This window comes from Paroedura picta, chromosome 6, assembly GCF_049243985.1.
Source record: "Paroedura picta isolate Pp20150507F chromosome 6, Ppicta_v3.0, whole genome shotgun sequence".
Classification (NCBI taxonomy): Eukaryota; Metazoa; Chordata; class Lepidosauria; order Squamata; family Gekkonidae; genus Paroedura; species Paroedura picta.
In genome coordinates this window covers 43113680-43127317 of record NC_135374.1, presented here as the reverse complement: position 1 = coordinate 43127317, position 13638 = coordinate 43113680, and the positions used below count along the sequence as shown (strand labels likewise).

At 43.3% G+C, this 13638-nt stretch overlaps 1 protein-coding gene across 3 annotated transcripts in view; it reads right to left on the bottom strand.

The window, feature by feature from the left end:
• The window catches only part of BCL9 (BCL9 transcription coactivator), a 110383-nt gene extending 98678 nt beyond the window's left edge, over positions 1 to 11705 (bottom strand). For all 3 annotated transcript variants that reach the window (XM_077342311.1, XM_077342308.1, XM_077342313.1), the window contains exon 1: positions 11505 to 11705. The gene's annotated coding sequence lies outside the window, so the exon portion shown is untranslated. The remainder of the gene's footprint in view (positions 1 to 11504) is intronic.
• Positions 11706 to 13638: the final 1933 nt, after the last annotated feature.

Below are 13638 nucleotides of genomic sequence, written 5' to 3'. Positions count from 1 at the left end.
TAATTTTATGGTTGGGGGTCACCATACCATGAAGAACTGTATTAAAGAGTTACAGCATTAGGAGGGTTGAGAGCCACTGCCCTAAAAGAACTCCTTGACCCTGTGTGTGTGTGATAGTATTTAAGTGTGTGTGTGTGATAGTATTTAAGTTTTATATCTTTTATTTTGTTTGAATAATATACCAAAAATGCTCCACAATCATTATTACTCCTGCTAGGAGAACAGAAGGCCATGTAACATTTTATACATTACTGTGTTTATGGTAATGCCTTAACATCAACACAACATGCATCAGAGAGGACAAAAACATCACTTGAATCAAGAAAGAGGCAGGGAAACACATATGGAGGATGAAAAGATCTATAGAAAGACTAGAATAGTGGGTAGGAAGTAGCATATATGGTGGGAGGGAAGGAGAAAAGTCTTGGGCTAGGAGGTTAGACATTCTCTCATAGTTTGCTGATTGATAAGATGGTTTGTATACATAGGTTTTTATTAATCCAAATCCTCATTGCAAGACTCATGATATGGTGTGTCAAGGTACTCCGTTCTCTCCTGAGGACAATGCTACAATTGCAGTTTTAATGAAGCACAAAAACATGCCAAGGTGGTATTTGTGGAACAGATTGCGGCCCTGTTTGGGGGCTAACTAGCCAGACAGGCCTAAGTCAATCAGTTTCCAATTTGAATCCCAAACTTCGTCTTGGAGCGCATAAGCAGCTGGTTCCCACAGAATGCTGCTCTGACTCATCTACTTCAATGGGCCTTAATGCCCAGAAGCACTCTCAGGCTTGGGTATGGTTGTCTTCGTCCTTTGAGATTCAAAACCTTCCCAAAGTACTCTACAACACCCATACTTACCTGAATCAATCAGTTTGGGAAGATTAGTTCAGTCTGTATCTGTAAACAGAGTTTTTTTTTACATTGTGTTCTTGTAGGTAACTCTGTCAAGATTCCTTTGTGCAACCCTGCATTAGAGGAGGGCCCATGGCTCAGTGCATCTGTTCAGCACACAGAAGCCCTTAAAATCTCTTACAGGGGCATTGAAGGCATTTGTTACAAGGGCTGAATCGGACATAAATGTTCCTTGTAGGACCAGGCCATGTGTGCCATAAAACAGTGGTCCCCAACCTCCGGGCTGCGGCCCGGTGCTGGTTCGCGAAGGCCATGGCGCCGGGCCACGGTTCCCTCTCCCCGCCCCCCCACCGCAGTAAAAAACTTCCTGGGCCGCAAGCCTGCGGAGGGGGGGAGAGGGAATCAGGGCCGAATCGCGCATGCGCGGCACTTTCATGCCGCGTGGGCGTGCATGCACAATGCGCGGGCGGGGCAGTTGCCCTGCCGGTCCCCAGCCTAAAAAAGGTTAGGGACCACTGCCATAAAATATAAAGCCAGGTACTGGAGATATAAAATTCATAAAGGACGCAGGCAAACCCAATTAACAATACTATTTTTTACTCAAAATACAAACTAAAGTAATCGATTCCTACCAGTAATCATGGTTGATTTATGGGTGAGAACTCACAAAAGCCCCAATAAATATATTTAATCCTATGCACTATAAGATTTTCTTTCAAGAGGTGCCATAAAAGGGAGGGTATCTCACACTTCCATACAAATCAGTTACTTTTTATGTGTATATATCCCACTTTTAGGAAGATGAGTCATTGTTCTTGCAAGAAAATGTGGTTTTTAAACACACACACCATATGTCCAACCTCAGCAGCTACATTCTGCCTTTCGTTCTTGTTTTCTCTTTTCCCCTTTCCTGGCTCCCCTCCCCACCCCCACCAACAACCACCTTGTGAGGTGGGCCAGGCTGAGTGACCAGCCCCATGTGACCTAGATGATAGGGCCATGGCTCATGAGGAAGGGTCCCCCTCCCACACCAGTTCTCATCCCTCCTGTGTTTCCCACAGACATGGGGTGGCTGATGGAAGGCTTGAGGAAGAGATTGCTTTCAAAACACCCAGAGGGTGTTTTTTTGGTCCTCCTGAGACCCCTTTTCCCACACAGGCTGAGAACAGGTTGGGGGGAGAAGCTGCCATCCCCCATGACTCCCAGCACTCATTCTGTTCAGATGTACAGTGGAGATCTCAGCACCCCTTTTCCTCCTTGCTCCTCTATTCACTTCTGAGGCCAGGTCCTCAGAACAGCATGCAAAGGACAGCCCACAATAAAATCAGAGTCCAGTAGCACCTTTAAGAACAACAAAGATTTATTCACACACCAGCCACCTGCCAGTTCCATCAGTGGTCTAAAGCAAAGTGAGTGAAGTTGTTGGGTGTGACAGTTAGGCCTGTGCAGTAGGCTTCAAGTGTTTCAACTCAACAACAGCCTTAAATGTTTCTTCTCCACAACAACCCTGTCCAATCTCCAAAGCAGCCCTTTCTGCCTGTGGAACTCATCTTTATAGTCTGCAGATGAGCTGTAATTCCAGGAGCTCTTCAGGCCCCACCTGGAGGCTGGCTACCCCTGGGTCGGAAATATTTCTGGAGGTTTGGAGGTGGGACTTCAAAATTGTACAATGCCTCAGAGTTCGGCCTCCAAAGTAGCCATTTTTGCCTGCAGAGCTGATCATTATAATCTAGACATGAGCAGCGATCTAGAGACCATGGTAGAGGCTTACAAACTGCGGTTGGGGTGGAGTGGTGCAGGTGTGTCCCTCCTGGGCAATGGGCTTTGGCCAGCCCTTACCCCTAACTGTTTGTATTTTGAGGCGCAGACATACAGACCAGCATCAGTCCTGCGAGTCTGGAAAGTACAGGAAGATCTAAATAAAGAATATTTACAGCCTGAAACTGTAAATAGTGAACAAGTAAATGGCTGGAGAGAAATGGGAACCAAAGTGACCTTTTTCAAGCTTGGCCTGGTAAATTTAAAAAACAACAACAACAGCATTTGCAAAAAGGTCCTATGAACTCAAAGGCGTAAGTGGCCCAGAATTTCAAGTGGAGTTAGCTTTATAGGAAAGTAGAGAGTGAGATTTTGGGGGAAACTAGGTGATCTACTTTTATTAGGCAACAACTTGGCTATACAAATAGCAACAGGGACTGCAGTTACCAACAGTAGACCTCAGGCTTCAGAAGGGCAGACATCCCCAGCCAAACAACCAAGGGGTGTCTGGGCCCACGTGCATTCTTTTGAAGGAATACATGTGAGGGGAGAGTGCTTTCCCTTCAGCTTAACTTCCTGGAGATGAGCTGTATTTCCAGGGAATTCTCAAACCCCACCTCAAGGCTGGTATCCCTAAACCTTAGTGGGATACAATGCTACACAGTCACCCCTCTAAAGCAGCCATTTTTGCCTGGGGACCTGAACTTTATAGTGTAGAGTTGAGCAGCAATTCTAGGAGATCTTCAGGCCCCACCTAGAGGTTGGCTTCCTTGAACTGAACATTTTATCTACCATTAAAAAAAAATTGAGACATTAGGAGCAGTGTGGACACCTGTGTACTGTGACTACCCCATGTGGATTAGGGCAGGGGGACATTTTGGTGTCTGTGGCCTAATTTACACAAGAATGGAAATGACGTTGAACGCAGAACTGGTAAGAATTGGTTGCCATGTAATCTCTCCCTAAGAATAGTCTCCAGTCTGACTTTCCCTTCACATATCTGAAGACATGGCTCTGGAAAGCTAATCTGTAACCACTGTGCCACAATTCCCAAAGGTCAGTCCTCTCCCACACCTCCCACATAACACACACATTCAACCCCATGCCCTTACAGACTGGACAACTCCTCCCCTTCCTCTTCCCAAAGCCTAGTGCCTATTGTATTCTTGGATACAATGGGCATTGCCCTTAGTTATTTTATAAATCTGTTGTTTCCAGCTGTATCCCCAGAAACCTTGGGGTTCCTTGGAAACTTATCAGGTGTTCCCCATGAGAATGCCAATAACTGTAGATAACTTCATGGAAAGACCAGTATTTGTGATTTCTCCAGCAAAGCATGTTCAGCAAGATATATACTGATCTCTGAACTCATGTAAGGCCTGGCTATGTGAATAGCCAAGTTTACATATGAATTAATATGCAACAAAATTAACTGCAATGCACCTACATTCTGTAACACATATGCAAAGGTTCCTTGGTCATGGAACACTCCTATAGTTTTATCATTTTCTATGCAAAATAGAAATGTTCAGAGGACATTTAAATCAGAGATTAAAACAGTAATATGATGTAACAGTTCAGGAGACTGCTTTTATAAGCAAAACAGGATTGTAGTCTTCTAGGATGTTTGTGTTTATTCTCGTTTTGCCGCATTTTCGTCAAACTTTGTAAACCTCTCCTGCATTGTTTAGAGTATGCCCGGGACAGGGTTTTTGTTGCACCGTTTTCTAATTCTGTGATTCTTGCCCTATTGTATTTTTCATTGGATGTCATGAACAAGTCTATACTCTATATGCTGTCATTTTGCATTGTTTTATATTTTGTAATTCACTTTGGTTCTCAATAAGAAAGACAGGATATAAATTAAATAAATAAATGGAAAAGTTTGAAACCCAATAGTAGTTGATTGAGACCGAGCGAAACCAGCAACATCCACAGGGCCCCTCCCAGAAAGCCCTTCATGCGTTCTGCCCTAGACCTGTTTGCACCACTGTCCCCTGTTATAGTTATCAACAATGTTATTAGTGTTAATATGATTGCTGTTATGAAAAATTAACTTCTACATACTGTTTTCTATGTTCCATGTAAACTGCCCTGAGCCTCAGGGGAGGGTGATATATAAATATAATAAATAAAATAAATAGATACTGGATAGTGGCACTCTACGGTAAATACCCAATTGTGGTACTCAAAAATAGTAGATATTTACTGAAAAATCTCATGACAAGTCTGAACAAAATTCAGACTACAAGGCAATTCAATTCTACGTATGCGTTCATCTTTAGCAGATCAAAATTTATTCTGGCTTTTGACATATTTTCATTGCACTTTGCAAACTTTTGTCATATAGCCTGGCTTTCAACCATTTTTTCCCATGTTACATCTGCGTCTAAGGGCTGTTCTAACATGATAGTTGGTACTTTGGTGGTCATACATGAGAATAAAAATGCATGCATATTCCATCAGATAGAAAGATGTGGTCACTGCAGAATAGTTTCCTGTCAAATCCAATTTCCAGATATACAGTTCAACCACCCTTTTCTGTCCTGAGATGAGAACTGACAGGCCCACATGACACTATCATAGGGCCACTTGTATTAGTATTATAATACATATTATAATACAAGTATGTATGAATATAAGTATTTGGTTCAATTGAGGATTTTTTTCATTTTATTAATTTTTAACAGGCCAACCCATATTTTGGGGAAAGTTTTAAACAAACAGTAAAAATAGTTAGTTACTTTAAAATGTTTAAAACAGATCAATAATTCAGCATTTCCTATTCCTACAAGGGTAAACTGGGAAAGAGCTAGTGTCTGTGAGTTTATTGTGAAAAAATAACTGATGAAAGCATAAATTCATGAACACTTACACAGTGTTTTAAATAACATATGAGTACAGACACAGTCCACAAAAAGCAGGGGAAAGGCAACAATCACACCTGAACAATGTTCTGTTTGCTATTATAGATATACATGTCATCATTTCAGATTAAACCAGAAGCAGGGTTCAAGCTGCATCTTAAGAGCTCTTCATGATTCCATGTAAATATGCTTATAACATTTCGTTGCTACTGACATTTGTATAAAATTGTGCTGCTCAGTAAACATATCTTCTGCCCCTCAGCCTTGCAGAGGAAGTTGTTAATATGTGTTATGTGTTATCACAGCAGATCTGACATAAGTGGTGTGTTATCAAGCAACACCTGAAGACTACACACTTAAGAGCCAAGAGTCTTGTATTATTCTGTGTGTAAAAAAATATACAATATCGAACTGGGTACTATAATATTCACAATGACAGTACACATACTGCAAGTTTATTTACCCCAGCCCTACCCTTGTGTGAAACGGCTTTCCTCTATCTTGAAAAATTGGATTAGAACAAAGAAATAGAGTTAATCATAGATTTACTACTGATTTGCCTCAGGCTATACCTCAAATTAGCATCAAGATCTCAAAATGTTTGTGGCTTCCAGAACCTCTCTGCTCAGTCCAGTAGAACATACTGTCTTTCCAACAAGCCCAGTGAAGCAGAAAACAGGAACACTGTGTTAGCTGAAATGTTTGTGCACATCTGTCCATATCATGAGCAGCATTAAAAAGTTCATCTTACACAAGCACAATCTACATGTGTATGAATACTCATAAAACAGGAATGTCTAGAACAAATGGAGACAGGCAAGAGAACTTGTGCTCTATGCATTTTTGGGACGTTTACTAGTATATAAATATTCTGTAACCAATTTGATGGCTCAGGTTTGCTAGCCAGGGTCTATGCTGGTGGAGACGACTAGTTGTTTGTTAACTGTAGACAGTACAAAAACTTATAAGAGGTTAAACGATGTTTACTTGATAAGCCTCTGAGAATCACTTGGCATAATCACAAACAGAATTCACACAACTTTAAAAATAGAAAAGAGGAAGAATCCAGTAGCAACTTGAAGGCAAGCAAAATTTGTGGCAGGGTATGAGCAAACTTGGTATAGTGGTTAAGAGTGGTGGCCTCTAATCTGGAGAGCTCTGTCTGATTCCCCACTCCTCCAGATGCAGCCAGCTGGGTGACTTTGGGCTAGTCAAAGTCATTAGAGCTGTTCTCATAGAGCAGTCCTGTCAGGAAGAGAAGGGGATAAAGCAGGGTATAAAAACCAACTCTTCTTTTGTGAGCAGTGACTCACCAAAGCTCACACCGTGCCACAAATTTTGTTAAGCCTTTGAGGTGCTATTGGACTCTTGTTCTTTTCTACTGCTTCGGACAGACAAACATAGCTACCTAACACGTCTTGATCTAACTCAACCTTAAAAAATGAAAATTAAATATCCCGGTTTTGTTCTTCCCTGTTACCCACTTAAAATAGCAGAAAAAAACAGAATGGCAGAAAATTCTGGAAGCCTTCCTATATTCCCTGCTTTTCTCTGGTGAGGTGGTTGCTCCAATGGGACGATAAAACACACTTGGTTTAGACGGAGCTGGCTGGCCTGCAGCTGATGGCACACAATGAAACAGGGGCTGGGGTCATTAGTGGTCTTGAGCTGCAATTGCTTGTTAGCACATTTAGGATTTTTTAAAATCAAGATTTAATGAGATCAACAGCTTTGAAAGAAAAAAAGAGGCACAGGAATGCGCATGGGTGTTTCCTTTTGTTCAAACTCCACCACTTGTGGAGAAGAGATAGCAAAAGCAACTTGTTCTTTCTATAAGGAAAGGCCTCTCAAAAAAATGCTATTTTTGACTGAATTCCAATTTACCGTTCAATATTTCTTCTAAAGCTAAAGGGCCCATCACCCCATTTTTCTTCTCCTCCTAACACTCCTTGGCAGCATTTATTCTCAGTCTGCCACCAAGGGGCCAATTAGTGCTTCACTGTTGTTGAGCTTTGTGATTTACCTAATAGGAACTAGATTGGAATTAAATAGGGCACCACACAGCCATGAGCAGGTAACAGCATTATGGGCAGCATTCAAACAGGTGGGAATTCTTAATGCAAAGTGTAAAAACAACAGTGGCAGAAGATTCACATCACCAGCTTTTCCAATAAAGCAGAACATACTTTGACATGTTTAAACATGTTAAAAGAACAGAACTTCCCTACAACCAGAAGTCTTCATACAAATCAAATCAGAGCAGCCTGATACAGATCTACAACGGATCCACTTTAATGGCATGACTTTATAAATAAGTAAGCATGCAGAAAGAGATCTGTACAAAATCTCTGTGAGCCAATCATGAAAGAGAACTGTGGCATATGCCCTAGAACTGTAAAAGGCCTGAAAGTATGACCTCCCTGCTAACATAGAGGTCATCTTGGCATAAATAACTAAGGAATAAAATTGTGCCCTCCAGGTTACATTCAAAGATTTCTGCATTGTGGCTCCCAAATCTGAACTCTATGCCACATGCTGCCTACGTAGTACATTGCTTAAGAGCAGAAAATCAGATCTGGGCAGTCCAGGTGGTTCCAGGAACGTGCTAGATGGCAGAATCTCCACCCCAGACCAGATTCTATCCTGCCACAACCATTCCAGGGACACATAAGGTTCACTTAACTGTTCTAGGTCCAGTGAAGCAACACCCACCACTTGCCCTTCTGTAACAAGAATGTGACATTCTTATAAATAATTTTTGTATTTAAACATTAAATAGTCCTGTTATGGCATGGTTGGGATTTTATGCCTTCCTTGTGCTGATTCAAACATGTATTAGGAACCAAAGAAAAATAATTTCTACTGGTATTAATACAGACATATTTATGGCATACACCTGTTTTGTCCCATTGGAGTACAGTGTGCGTTGCACATAAAGAAACTCTTAGCCACTGGACATGGTCATATTATAAGTCAGAAGGACCTTAATGAAAAAAACAGGGCATTTCATTTCCTTGTTAAAAAGGAATACACACAGGATGATCAGTGCATGCTGCTAAATTCTAGAACAATATACTGGAATGTGCATAGATACTCCCCCCCATGTTCATGAAGAACAGCACAGAGTTAACACAGAGGGCAGCACTTGGAGATTTCTTACTCTTCCTAGTTTACTCGTGCACACAGCTCCCTCCTTTTCGACTAAGATCTCCATTCATGTTTGTTGCTTTCTTTAGAGCTTACCTCTCTTCATTCGCAAAATGAGCCTCTCTCCCTTTTAGCCATAAACAACAATGGAGGCTTCATTCAGGTCTCACGCTCCTTTTTCATGTCAAAATTTTCCATACAAGCAGGGCCTTCCTTTGATTTGTCTGAGTTTTTGCGACTCCCCTTTCATCTAACCTGCTCCATTGATTTTGCATATTTAAAAAATCTCTGTTGAGTTATTACGGTTGCTTCATACATCATTTCACTACATGCTTCTATCAACACTACACAGCCTAGGTTTCTTTAAGGAGAGGCCTTGGAAAATCGTCAGTCCTAACTTACCAACGCATGTACATGCATCATAATAAAAAACATGTGCAGCTTTCAGGATAGTATTCACAGACACTGTTTTTCCCTACACCATGTACATACAGTGCCATGCAAGCAGCAGCTCTTCAGGCCACCGACCTTTTGAGTCCTTCCATTAAGGCAGGGGTAGTCAAACTGCGGCCCTCCAGGTGCCCATGGACTACAATTCCCATGATCCCCTGGCAGCAAATGCTGGCAGGAGCTCTTGGGAATTGTAGTCCATGGACATCTGGAGGGCCGCAGTTTGACTACCCCTGCACTAAGGTAAGCTGTCTCTTCTTTCATACTGATTGCCATTTCCAAAAATTGTCTAAAAACTATATTTTTCCTGCCTCTTATACAAATTATATCATTAAATGCATTGCACAGTTCCATAAAAGCATTGGCAGCCTCTAACAATAAAATACTGTCTCGCCAAAGAAAGTTCGGGTGCCTTCAATGTGGGTAAAGTGCTTTAGTAAGAACAGCACCACAGAATCCCTGCTTCTCACTTTGCACAGGCAGAAGGAGCCTCCATTTTCCTAGCTAGACTGAGGAGGGTCTCAGGCCGAATTTGTCTCCCTCCCACTCTCTCTCTTCCTGCACACAATCCTTAACACACATTTTGCAGGCTGTGGCTGCAAAAGCATGGGTCTCTCCCTTTTTTCTCTTTCAACTACTGTTTCTGTGTGGCTCAGGTTGTGTTAAGGGATGATAGGCTGATGGAAATTTGTGCCACTCAAGACTTTTATAGAGGTTCTGGTTATTTGTCCAAAAGTAATAAACTCTAGAGTAAGTGATAAAAATCAAAAGGACCTTGGAGAATTCACCTTCAACTTCAATTAAAACCCTAACAATATTTTACATGTAATAAACATCCACAAAACCTAAGATATCCGGGAGAGGGGGGGGTTGGTGGGGGATGGGGTGTTGTTTTTGTTTCACTTTGGTTTTTTAAAGACCATTATCACTAATAATAAACCAGATCCCAGCCCTGTTCCGTCTTTTGCTTTTTTAAGCATTATATCAGCAGCAATAAGGTTACATCTACAAAAACAGCAGGAGTGAACAAGCAGCTCTCTTATACTGTTTCCCTTACACTCAGAAGGCTATTTGTTAAATGATACATGGTACCATTCTGTAAATAAAATTTGCTTCATAAATTCAGATATGCATATAATTCTATTTTTTAAAAGCCCTCTTGCAAAGCACAGACGTGAAGCCCCAGCTAAATCCCCCCCCTCCCGGTCTGAATATAACAATGACAAAAGATTCATGGTCTCCCTCTTCTTCTAGGCATCTCACTGTTTCTTAAACATATGTACAATTAGAGAGGCGGGTGAAAACCCTTAATTCCTCCTCCCACCTCATTCTCAGTATTAATCGACTAGTAAATCTTGCAAACGACACAACAGAAAAGGACAGAAGCCAACAGGTGGGGGGGGGGAGAGAGAGAATAAAATAAAAAGCTTTGTGTTCGCTTAGAAATGCCGTGTACTTGATCTGTGCTCTCTTGCCTCTTGTCAGGGGGAGTGGAAGAGCTTTCTGAAAGATTAGACAATTTGAAAAAAAAACACCATGCTAACTTTCGCGTTCTCCAAAAGCCTTTTGATCAAAGACCCTCAACACGTGAAAACGTTGCTCGAGGTGGGCGTGGATCCTCTATTAGTCGCTTTAACGCACCAGGGGAAACTGAGGCACGAGCCAAAGCAGAGGAGATGCCCCCCGCCGACTGGGAAAAGTTTCTAGATGCCCCCTCCCTTCCCCCTTCCCCCCTTGTCCAGCCCAAGCGCTGAAGCCATGGCGCATCGGGAAGCCTCCTCAGCAGCCGCCGCAGCCACAGCCGCGCTCGGTCTGTCTGTGTGTGTGTGTGTGTGCGTGTAAAAAAAGCCCCATGCGCCCGGAGCCAAGCGGGCTGTTGCTCGCGATGCAATCACTGCGGCGGCTCCTCTCGCCGGGCCGGCCCTTGTGCTCCCTCTCCAAGCGGCGAATGAAAAGCGAGCGGGAGCTCGGAGCCCAGAGGCCGCCAGCCAGAACCCCGCTGCGCTGCGCTCTGCCCCTTTCCCCAGCAGCCACCCCACCCCGCTCCGCTCGCTTCTCGGGCTTCGCCAAAAAGACGCGGCGAGGAATTAGGAGGCGAGGGGGGGGGGGGGAGGCAGCTGCCACAAAATAGCAACGCCACCCCCCCCCCCCCAATACTAACACCTCCGCACACGCGTGCACACCCAGAGAGAGGCATTCCTGGGCTCCCTTCGGAGTGACTCTGAAGTGGCCAGCCTGCCACTGACCCCCAAGCCAGAGAGGGCGGCTAACTGAAGCGGCTCCGGAACGAGCGGCTCCCCCTCCTGCGTCTCTCCCTCGCCAAGCACGGAACGCTCGAGGCTGGCTGAGCAAACAAGCGCTGCCGCTGCCGCTGCCGCTGCCGCTGCCGCTGGCTGCCACAGAAGGAGGAATTGTAGCCTCTCTTACCTTTGCTCTCGCTCCCTCTCTCTCTTTCTCTCCCTCTTTTTTAAATTGTGTGTTATGAGGAGAATTTCTGGAGAATGATTCCGCCAAGACGAGGGGGGGGAGTGAATGGCAACCCCCCCAAAAAAAAACAACCCGCGACCTGCTCCCTGCAGTCCCCCGGTCTCCTGGTATCAAGATACTAGGACAACATCAAAGCTACTTAGGGGGAACACTTTAGGGGCCTATTGTCTGCTCTGGTCCGCTCTGTTTTTTCTTCAGCCTCCCCCTCTCGCTGCCGGGAGACTTGGTATGGCCCAGGCATTCATGCCAAGTAGCTTTCACACATGGAAGCTTGTCTCAAGCAATTGCTGACAAGCCACAAACAAGACATTCTCCCTCCCTTCTCCCTCCTCCCTCCCCCTCCTCCTTTCTTCAGAATGCAAACTAAAACTCCAGTGACAGGCAGGCGAGCTTGGGCTAGCCCCCCCTCATACACACACACACAGCTCACTGCTGTACTGGTGGAGTTAAGAGACAGGAAAAAGCCCAGGCTGAGTTGGGGGCAGGGAGAAAGCTGTCTGCCGTGTCCCAGTAAAATGGCAGGGAGAGAGAGAGGCTGCAAGCAAAAGCTTTTTCTTTCTTTGGATGCAGGAGGGGGGATTAAAGAGTGAGCTATGGGGGCGGGGAGGAAGAAGAGGAATCCAACTCTTTTGCATTATGTACTGAGCATTTGGGGATGGTGAAACTCACCTTACGGCCTCCGTAGGCTGAGATCCGGAGAAATGTTGCCAGATTTAAATAATATAATGTTTTGTGTAATCTATTCTGGGCTTCGCCCTTCCTTAATTATTTAAGAATCCCCAGTAATAAGCACAAATTAATTTCTATAGACCTTCACAGTGAAGAAAGTGCTGTGCTACACTCTGACCTCATTTATGTGTCCTCACAACAACCCCGTGGGATGCAGGTTAAGTGCTGAGAAACACTGACTTAACAAGGCAATACGGAGCAGAATTATGTCCTAAACTAATTGACTTGGATTTAGAAGGGTGCAACTTTCCTTAGCATGCCACTGCTATACAATGCTTCCCAATGAACTTCAAGCCTAAAGAGTAACGGGCCAGTAATTGAGACACCGTTTGTCTGCAAAACTATCTTACAACAATTAAAAATCTATTACAAAATCCAAGAAATAGCACCTAAAAGTTGAAGGATGTGTTACACAAGAGATCCGTGATTAGATCTTTCCAAGTTTTCTATAACATCAAAAAGCAATGGGAGAGAGTGAAGCAATGGAGGGGTAGATAAATAATCCTTTCCATCCCCCCCTTTTGTCTCTTACCCCATAACAGAGCTGTTATCAGCTGCAGTAGGGAGACAACTTAGATATCTGTGTTGAAACTGGTTTTCAGTCCAACCACCTCCTTGGCTAATAGCAGTTCTGTGAGGCAATTTCCATCAGGGAAACAGCATGGGGGGAGAAAGAGTTAATCCCTCCCATGTAATAAAAGATCCAGTCACACAAACAACCTTACTTATCATTGCTTTCCAATGTTTTAAAGAAAACATTGGATGATTCAATCAAGATAGCGCACACAAAACCAATAAGTAAAATCAGCTCCCTCTGTTATTTTCAATGGTGGCAGAAAGAAGGTACAGAGGAGAGCAATATTCCACTAAGTCCTCTGTACATTCAAATTCACATTGTTGCTAGCCGTGTTGGTCTGAAGTAGCAGAACAAAGTTTGAGTCTTTAAGCATCTTTAAGACCCACACGGTTGTAGTTAGGTATAAGGGTTTGTGTGCAAGCACACTCCCATTGTTGCTGGTACTTAAGGGCCACTGAGGCTGCTTTTAGTTAAACACTCCATGTTAACACCTAATCACTACCATTTAAACTCACACTAAAACCAAGGTGTGAGTGGAGGGAGTGTTAATAGAAGGTTGTCCAAAGTCACACACAGAACTTGATGCAAAGTTAGAGAAGTCCAATATTTCTTCATTCTCTGTTTTATTATTGAACAAAATGAGACATGGAAGAAATAAATTTCACTAAAAGAGTTGGAGTCTTTGATGAAGTCTTGAGGGCCTTGAAAGAACAGTGAAGCACAAAGAGTATGTCATAACATGGGAAATGATGATCAAGTTCTTATAAA